Source organism: Cupressus sempervirens, chromosome 1 (genome assembly GCF_028749045.1).
Source record: "Cupressus sempervirens isolate cs-2001-9-10 chromosome 1, ASM2874904v1, whole genome shotgun sequence".
Lineage (NCBI taxonomy): Eukaryota > Viridiplantae > Streptophyta > Pinopsida > Cupressales > Cupressaceae > Cupressus > Cupressus sempervirens.
Window position 1 is genome coordinate 283,818,696 of NC_143118.1, and position 9,260 is coordinate 283,827,955.

General features: G+C 31.9%; 1 pseudogene across 1 annotated transcript; it reads left to right on the forward strand.

The window, feature by feature from the left end:
- The first annotated feature begins 5,244 nt into the window (after positions 1-5,244).
- LOC149577201 (alpha pinene synthase, chloroplastic-like) lies at positions 5,245-8,919 on the forward strand (annotated as a pseudogene). Its single transcript, XR_016364462.1, has 10 exons — positions 5,245-5,483; positions 5,604-5,794; positions 5,996-6,084; positions 6,255-6,469; positions 6,616-6,713; positions 6,886-6,978; positions 7,264-7,479; positions 7,564-7,702; positions 8,215-8,460; positions 8,585-8,919. The product of XR_016364462.1 is annotated as an alpha pinene synthase, chloroplastic-like (transcript).
- The last annotated feature ends 341 nt before the right edge of the window (positions 8,920-9,260 follow it).

Genomic DNA, 9,260 nt, shown 5'->3' on the forward strand with positions numbered 1-9,260 from the left:
CTTAGTATATTTACTTGTAGCAAGGACAACCAACTATCCAGGATTGTATAAGAAGGGAAGCATGCAAGATGCTAATGCCTAGCCTTATGTGGTATATCCCTAGTTGGCGAAGAAAAATCTCTGAGATGAAAGCAAGGAATACAAAATATTGAATGATTCTTTCAATTTTTGCAATCATCTAGTACTTTGAAGGTGATTATGCCAAGAGGATGTTAGTAGAGGCAATAGCAAGGATTGCAGAGATGGGTGCCTATTACATCCAATTCAAAACATTCACATAACTAAGGGTAGTAGGTACAATGGTGAATTTGAAGAAACTCTTGAGATATCCATTGGATAGGCTCATTTTACTAGAGATTGCAAGACAAATCACATCTGCATATGACAAAGTGCGGAAACAACATAAGAAGACCTAGGTATGGCCTATCACTATAGGTCCATTTGAAGTTGAGTGAAAGTAGGATATCATGACCTTTGATATAGAATGGGATCAATATCCCATAGAGGATTACAACTCCCGTCACCCATTCTTTGAAAATATTGGCAAAATTAAACTTTTGGCAAGAAAACAATTTATTCATGAAGATGCAATAGACTATCATTGGATGAACATGATAGATGACTATGACATTTGAATTAGGGATTATTATAGGATGACTATATATCTGCCAGGAAGTGCCTCGAAGATAAAGATCCTAGTAAATATCGATCAACAAGACACTCAAGAGGTCTTAGATCCCTTGTACAATCAGGATAAGATATTTGATAAACCAATTATGAATGACTGAGAAGATAGCTGCCGAAAATGAGGTCATGGAAGGACTTCATGAAGATATTCAGAAGTTAAAGGGCTAGTCTCAAGAGCAAATTTTGGATGCAGAGATGTATTATGATGCCATTTCCCTTGATATTTTTGAAGATGAGTCAAAGATGAAGCTTAAGTGAATACAAGTAGTAGTTGAGAAATTCTAAAGAACTTTTGAGGATGCTTTGTCTGATGAAGATATTAAATAAGAAATCAAGATTGAAGAGGTATTGTTGAGGTTTGATGCTAGACTTGAGGATTTTACAGAAACTGGAATGGATATCACTAACTATTGGCAAATAGTTGGGCATAAATACGAGTCTTTAGATTTACTAGAAGCTTGCTAGGTGATGGAGACTATAGAGAAATTCAAGAGAAAACATCTAGACATTGCTTTTTTATAAAGGGGAAGAAAACCTAGAAGTTAGAAGTTCAGTTTTACCACTTAGGAAAATTTTGGATTTTTGAACCTGCTCCATAGGTGCACTGCTTCTAAGGTATGTTGCTTCCTAGGTGTACTAATTTTTAGGTGCACCAAAAAATTTGAAGAAGTCAAAGGTACACCAACAGTTAATTGCCAGTTCCAAATTTAGAGCTTTCCATGCATGAGAATCACATTTTGATGACAGCTTAACTCATAGAAACATTTGGAGAAGGCCAAGCTTCCATTTTTAGAGCTTTTAGTGACTCCTAGATCCTCTTGTAGCTTCCTTCTTCTTATCCACTACTTCTTTCTTTTTTAAAAAATATGTAAAGGCTCATGTTATTAATTGATATAATAAAGGGTGGAGTCATATTTTACCACCATTTAGGGAGTAAGTAGGTACATAAATACATTTGTTTTATTAGTTCTAAGCATAATTTTTCCATGAAGAGATCTCTCACTCTCAACAAAAATTGTGGAGATTATTTTTGATAAATTGAGTAATGTAACATGTATTCCAGTTCGCTATTCTGATGCAATAATATATGCTCTTGGTGTTCTCATTCTGATTGTAGTTATTCTTGTTGAAGTGTGTTATTTCTGTGGATTCTTGTTCATGATAATAATGGAGCCAATAGTTTTATTGTGTTGATTTGATCGTGCAATATTTTTAGGTCTGGTGTTTGTCACGTGTTGACAAATTCCACTGACATATAGAGTTGGAGAAGAGATCACCCTATTCTTCCTACATAGCTTCTCGTCTCCAGTAAGCACACTTTCTGTGTCCTTGTAATTTGATAAGAGGTGAAACATTTTTCAGTTTTACTAAATTTCCATCAACAATTACATCGGTGGATTTGAGGAAGTGCAACTCATACTTTCATTGGTTTCCTACCCGATCTTTTCAATTGTTTAAATTGCAAACGTGTTGTTACTGTGGTTTATGTCTCTTAGGAATTTCCCTTTTAGGCTATTTAATTTTATCTCTCATTACCTTATCTTTGTTATTTTATTTGCTAACCCTTGATTAAATTAGGAATTCATATAGTTGCATCGTTAGATTGCATTCATTTAATAATAGAAAATAAAAAAATATATCATTTTTATAATTATATAATAATAATGCTATAATAATAATGCCCTTTCCAATGATATATAATAATGCTAGTTTTGGGCAAAAAAAAAAGCCATGGGCATCTAGTTTAAGTTGAAAACTAAAATGGTAAACAAGCCTATTGCTAAGTTTAAAATATTTCATTTTTTAACATAGTCAAAGCTATCTTAAAAAGCATACCCATTTAAAAGTCTCCACAAGTTTGGAAGAATGCAATTTACAACCAATAGAAGCTTTCTTTTTCCTTGAGGTAGCCACCTCATATTTGACCCCTTGAATTAATGGTGCCCATATTTTGAGTTCTTGAAATACTCACATTGATGAAGTATATTGTTATTTAATTTGAAATATAGCAAACTATACCTTCAAACAAATAATAGTCAAACCACATTCAACTCTTCTCATGTAACATGTGTTATCATTGTATTTGCTCATTAGATTCTTATTAGCACTGAGTCATATATCTAGTCAGCATCTCCTAGGCGAATTACCACACTAGCAGCACATGGTGCTCTTTGATTGGCTATTAATTTTTCCACCACACCGTATGGCTTGCGAACACATGTGACATTTTGATTGGTTCACTTTGTCACTATGGTTAACATCCATGCAACTTTCAGATGCAACAAAGCAACAACCATTGATCTCTTGCGACACAATAAAATCTCATCACATCTTCTCTGGACTCGCTTAACCATGTGTCGTAATGTCACCTTGTCACGTGCCACCTAACTACCTACTATGTCATCGGTGAAAAAGCAATATCTTGCCATGTGCCAATTCTACCATGTCACCTGCCTCAGTAATCATGTTATGTGTCACATCATCATTCATTGGGCTGGCCCTGCTATCTCTCATCACCTATTTCCTTGGTCAAAATTGGTCAAACTGAGTAATCATGTCAGGTGTCACATCATCATTTGTTGGGCTAGCCCCGCTATCTCTCATCACCTATTTCCTTGGTCAAAAATGCTCAATGTAGTTTAGTCAAAATTTGTCAATGAACTACACAGTTGGCCAAGGCTCCACCAAGCATTTAATCATAAAGTTATTTTTTTATGAATATTTAATCATTATCATAATGAAAACTAAACTAAATAATTTTTGAAGGCCAAGGACGCTCGAGGAGAAATTGCTGCATCCATAGCATGTTATATGAGAGATCACTCAGAATCTAGTGAGGAAGATGCATTGAAGTCCATCAACTCTATGTTAGATGGACATATGAAAGAATTGAACATGGAGCTTTTCAAACATAACCAGATCCCAACATGCATCATGGATATTTCCTATGACACGTTAAGGTGTGCTCTACTTTTCTTCAAAGAGAGAGATGGATTTAGCATTTCTAGTAAAGATATGAGGAATCATGTCAAAAAAATTCTCATTGATCCCATCATCATGTAATATTAATAATTTATGGGGTACTATGATTATGAACTACTTTTTCAAGTACAAAAAGATTTATAAATTCTCTATAATCAAGTGATAGAGGATAATAAATCTCTAGGTTATTTCAGTGTATCAGTTTGTTTTCATGTATTAAAAAATTTTATTCCTTACTATTGTTCCTCGTTTTGACCATGACATATGAATCTCACGTTTCTGTTATGCTACAAATATCCTTCAATTTATTTTATTGTCTATAATTTGGTTTCAATATACAATTTATTAAAGGCTTGAGGTAATTTATTTTGAAGATAGGAATATGTCCATTTGATATAGATTTATGCCATATCCTTGTCATGTTAATATATTGCAATATCTTACATTTTTATTAAGTTTTATTTTAATTATAGTTCAGGGGTTTGTAGTAACATCGAGGAGTTATTTTTGGCTATTGGAGTGATGACCTGTCAACGTCAACATCCCACCAATTGAGCAAGTTCCCACTCACTAGACCAGTCATTTTAATGAGACCACGCAGTGAATGTGGACATGATTCTAGAGTGTATGGAAGAAATGAACTCCATTGATCTCAACACCAAATAAATACGGTCATGTCGCATTCAACCAGCTTGGCGAGCTTGAGTGCATGCACAGGCCATCAGTGATTTGTGATTTGTGCTTTTTTATAAATCAAACTCTGGAGAGTAAATGACATCCAATTATTCTGACAATACAATGAATTCTTGTGTACCATTTTCTTCTAATATTTATGATTCTAAAATAAAAATAACAGCCATAAAAATATCTTCAACCAATAAGAAAAATGGAATTGTGTTTCAGAAATTGATTTTAAAAATATTATCATTCAAACATTAGGATTATGAATTTTGTTTGCCATGCCAGTTAATATGAGGAGGTCTAATGAGAACATTAGTTCACTTTTATATAGGCATATAGGGAGGGACTAATAATAGGCAAGGACTAATAATATGAAATCTAATGATTCCATTGGCTACTTGCCAAAGATAAGAACTAATAATTAATTAAAAAATATATTTTAATTCTGCCACGTGACTGCATATTAATATATTGTCTTAATTTATTAGGTCCCCATACCTCTCCCATGTGATTGATTACTAAGATATTTCAAACAATTTCATTAGTCCAAATTGTGTGAAATCAAAGTCAAAGTAGGCCGGCATACCTTTCCCATGTGATTTATTACTAAGATATTTCAAACATGTTCATTATTCGAAATCGTGGGAAATCAAGGTAGACAGAATAACATACAAGTCTTGTCAAGTCAAATAAATGCGTATAAAAATTAGCTACTTGTTTCATTGAGTCGAAACTTTGTGATAGGTGTACCAGTATTTCATTTTTTAATTCTAGTGTATGTACCTCTCACAAGAAATATAATTCATTAATATATCTTTTTGTCTACAAAAGGCCAGGAAATACCCCTGCAAAATCACCATTAGAAATCTAAGCCTACACTCTGCGAAGGCTCTGATGTCTGTCTCTTCCCTGGCTTGAGCTTGTGGTTGAAATCTAAGCCCACCCATCTCGTAAACACTTCTCCCAAATCATTCCCAACATTAGAAACAAAAGGTCTGAGGAATCCAATAATGAATAAGGCCATGGCCAGCACTAGAACTGTTCACGAAAATCTCACTAGGCGTACGGGAAATCATCATGGAAACTTGTGGGACGATGATTTCATACAATCCCTCCCTAAACTGCCGTACGATGTAATCTTCTTTCACACCATATTTATCCCATGCTTTGTTATTCCTTTCTTTTTTCTAACATGATAATATGAATTACAATGTAACTATCTATTTGTATTTGTTTTGTATGTAATTTTTCAGGCTCCTGAATATCGTGAGCGTGCCGATAGACTTGTCGGGGAGGTCAAAGACATGTTCAATGCATTGGGTGCTTCAGATTCTTCTTCACAAAATGTTTTGAAACGCCTTAAAATGGTAGATAAAGTTGAACGCCTCGGAATAGGACGACACTTTCAGAAGGAAATAGCAGAAACACTTGATTATGTTTATAGGTATACTGTAAAAATCACACACTAGTCATTGATTTTTAAAATAAAACAATAAACTTTTTCGAAATTTAATTTTTCCCCTTTACATGTGTAATGTTTAAGACTGATAGAATGTTATAAACAAAGATTGTATTGTTTAAACGACGATTAAGGTGGTTGGCATGTCATGTGTATGATTGCAACTGAGAGTTATTTGAGTTGCAGGTTTTGGAACGACATCAGCAGTAAACATTTGAATACCACAGCTTTGGGACTCCGAATCCTTCGACTACACAGATATCCCGTTTCTGCAGGTATGATAGGCTTTACTATACTTTATTATATGAAAGGCTTTGCTCTACTTTATTATATGAAACTATTTTTTGTTTCTGGTTGAAACTATACGACTTTATTTCCACATCACAATACAACTTAATGTGTTTTATTACTATTATTATTTTAAGTAGATATGATGCAATGGCAGATGTGTTGGAAAAGTTCAAAGAAAAAGATGGAAAGTTCTTTCGTTGCCCCACTCAATCAGAGGAGGAGATAAAGAGTATAGTAAGCTTGTTTCAAGTTTCATTGATTGCGTTCCCAGAGGAGAACATAATGGACGAAGCTAAAGACTTTTCTACTATGTACTTAAACGAAATCCTGCAAAAGACTCCCACTTCTAGTGCCAATCTTCTACAAGAGGTAGTAATGATGCTGGTGGTCATTGAAAAAGAAAAGATGCTATGTTTTCCGTTATAATGATGCTTGTTTCTGTTAGAATGTTAGAATGTAGGAAATATCGTAAAGTTATTTTGTTTAAACTCTAATGCAAACACTATCGTGCGCAGATATCACATAACTTAGAGTATGGTTGGCACACCAATTTGCCAAGATTGGAAGCAAGGAATTATATGGATATATATGGAGAAAATAGCTCATGGCTCAAGTAACTAAACTATTTTTAATTTTGAATAACAATAGGAACATGTATCCCCATTTTCTATTCTAGAATAACTATTTCAGAATAACAATTCCAATTCCCATATTTCTATTCCTGCAACCAAACAGACCTAGAGTAATATTCTTACATATTTTTACTTTCAATGACTAATTTTCAGGAACGAGGATAATCAGAAGATTTTATATCTAGCTAAATTGGATTTTAATATTATGCAATCATTGTATCGAGAGGAACTTCAAATGATCAATAGGTAAGTTGATTGAAAGATATTTAAACTACTTTCAAAATTGATAACACTTAATCATTTTATTAGTATAGGGTTGTTTGAATCTTTCATCTTGAATTGAATATTTGAATTAGGATATGCATATATATCTACAAAATAATGTTTATAAATTTGTAAGATTACTTTTTTCTATGCTTATAAAACATTTTTATTTTATTTTATAATTTTACATTGTATTTTTATGTAGTTGGTGGACTATTTTATTTATATTTTTCATTTATGAAATTTATTTGTGTTTATCATGTTTAGATGGTGGAAGGAGTCAAAATTATATACATTGGAGTTTTGTAGACATAGACATGTGGAATATATCTTTTCGGCATGTGCAATTACAGCTGAACCTAAATATTCAGCTTTTAGAATTGCCTTTGCAAAATTTTGTACCCTTGGAACGGTTATAGATGATATTTATGATACGTATGGAACACTTGATGAACTTGAACTTTTCGGTGACACCTTTAACAGGTATGAATTTATTTATGAACTATTTGTTTAAATTTTTTTATTTTATAAAATATTATTAATATAAAGTATTGACATTTGGTTTAGGTGGGATTCCCCTCCTGTAGATCACCTTCCAAAATATATGAAAATTGCATACCATGCACTTTATGATGCAATTAATGAAAGTGTACACGAGGCACAAAAGATTCAAGATAGAGACACTCTCCACCATGCTCGAAATGCGGTATAAATAAATACTCTTTATATTAGATGCTTGTCATCAATTCCTTCAAAATTTTATTTGTTTATAATACTACTTTCTTTTCAAGGTGTATATTTTTCATTTTATTTTCAAGAAAATCAGAATAAAACTATTGAATACACTATATATAAAATATGGGTACTATTTTTTAAATATCAATTATTACTAAAATTGATTTATTTAAATTTATTTCAAGATTAATTAAAATAAATTTTTTGTTTACTTCTCTATTTTCCATTTCTTCCATTCATCTAGTAATGACACTCACGTATTTCTTATATGTTTGTTAAGTTCAACTCACTACGTATTTCATATTTAATTACAATGCACATTTCTTTATAATAGAGTATATCAAAAGATTTTTTAAAAGAGTGCATACATTTTCCTTAATATGGTTATTTTGAAAATCAGGTTAGTATTGATTAGGTTAATGTACTCAATTATTAAGATTAATTTATATGGTTGGATTTTAAATAAATTACATTTTATTGCAGTGGGATGGCTATTTAGATTCTATGTGGAAAGAAGCTAAGTGGCTTTCTACTAGACATATACCAAATTTAAGTACATACTTAAAAAATAGAGTAGAGAGTGCAGGCTCTCGTACAGCTACATTGCAAGCACTATTAACAGTAGATAAAATTTCAGAAGACGATCTTCAAAAAATTAATTATCCATCAAGGTGCAATGATCTTTTGGGACTGGCTGTTGGATTAAGAGGTGATATTCGAACATTCAAGGTATGTCATATTGTACCAATCAAAATATAGTATTTTTATTTATAGAGAAACTATAAAGTTATTTTTTTTTTAATGAAGATCTAATCATTATCATAATGAAAACTAAAATAAACAATTTTTGAAGGCCGAGGCAGCTCGAGGAGAAATTGCTTCATCCATAGCATGTTATATGAGAGATCACTCAAAATCTAGTGAGGAAGATGCATTGAAGTCCATCAACTCTATGTTAGATGGACATATGAAAGAATTGAACATGGAGCTTTTCAAACATAATAAGATCCCAACATGCATCATGGATATTTCCTATGACACATTAAGGTGTGCTCTACTTTTCTACAAAGAGAGAGATGGATTTAGCATTTCTAGTAAAGATATGAGGAATCATGTCAAAAAAATTCTCATTGATCCCATCATCATTTAATATTAATAATTTATGGGGTACGATGATTATGAACTACTTTTTCAAGTATAAAAAGATTTATAAATTCTCTATAATCAAGTGATAGAGGATAATAAATCTCTATGTTATTTCAGTGTATTAGTTTTTTTTCATGTATTAAAATATTTATTCCCAACTATTGTTCCTCATTTTGACCATGACATATGAATCTCACGTTTTTTTTATGCTACAAATATGCTTCAATTTATTTTATTGTCTATATTTTGTTTTCAATATACAATTTATTAAAGGCTTGAGGTAATTTATTTTGAAGATAGGAATATGTTCATTTGATATATATTTATGCCATATCCTTGTCATGTTAATATATTGCAATATCTTACATTTTTATTAAGTTTTA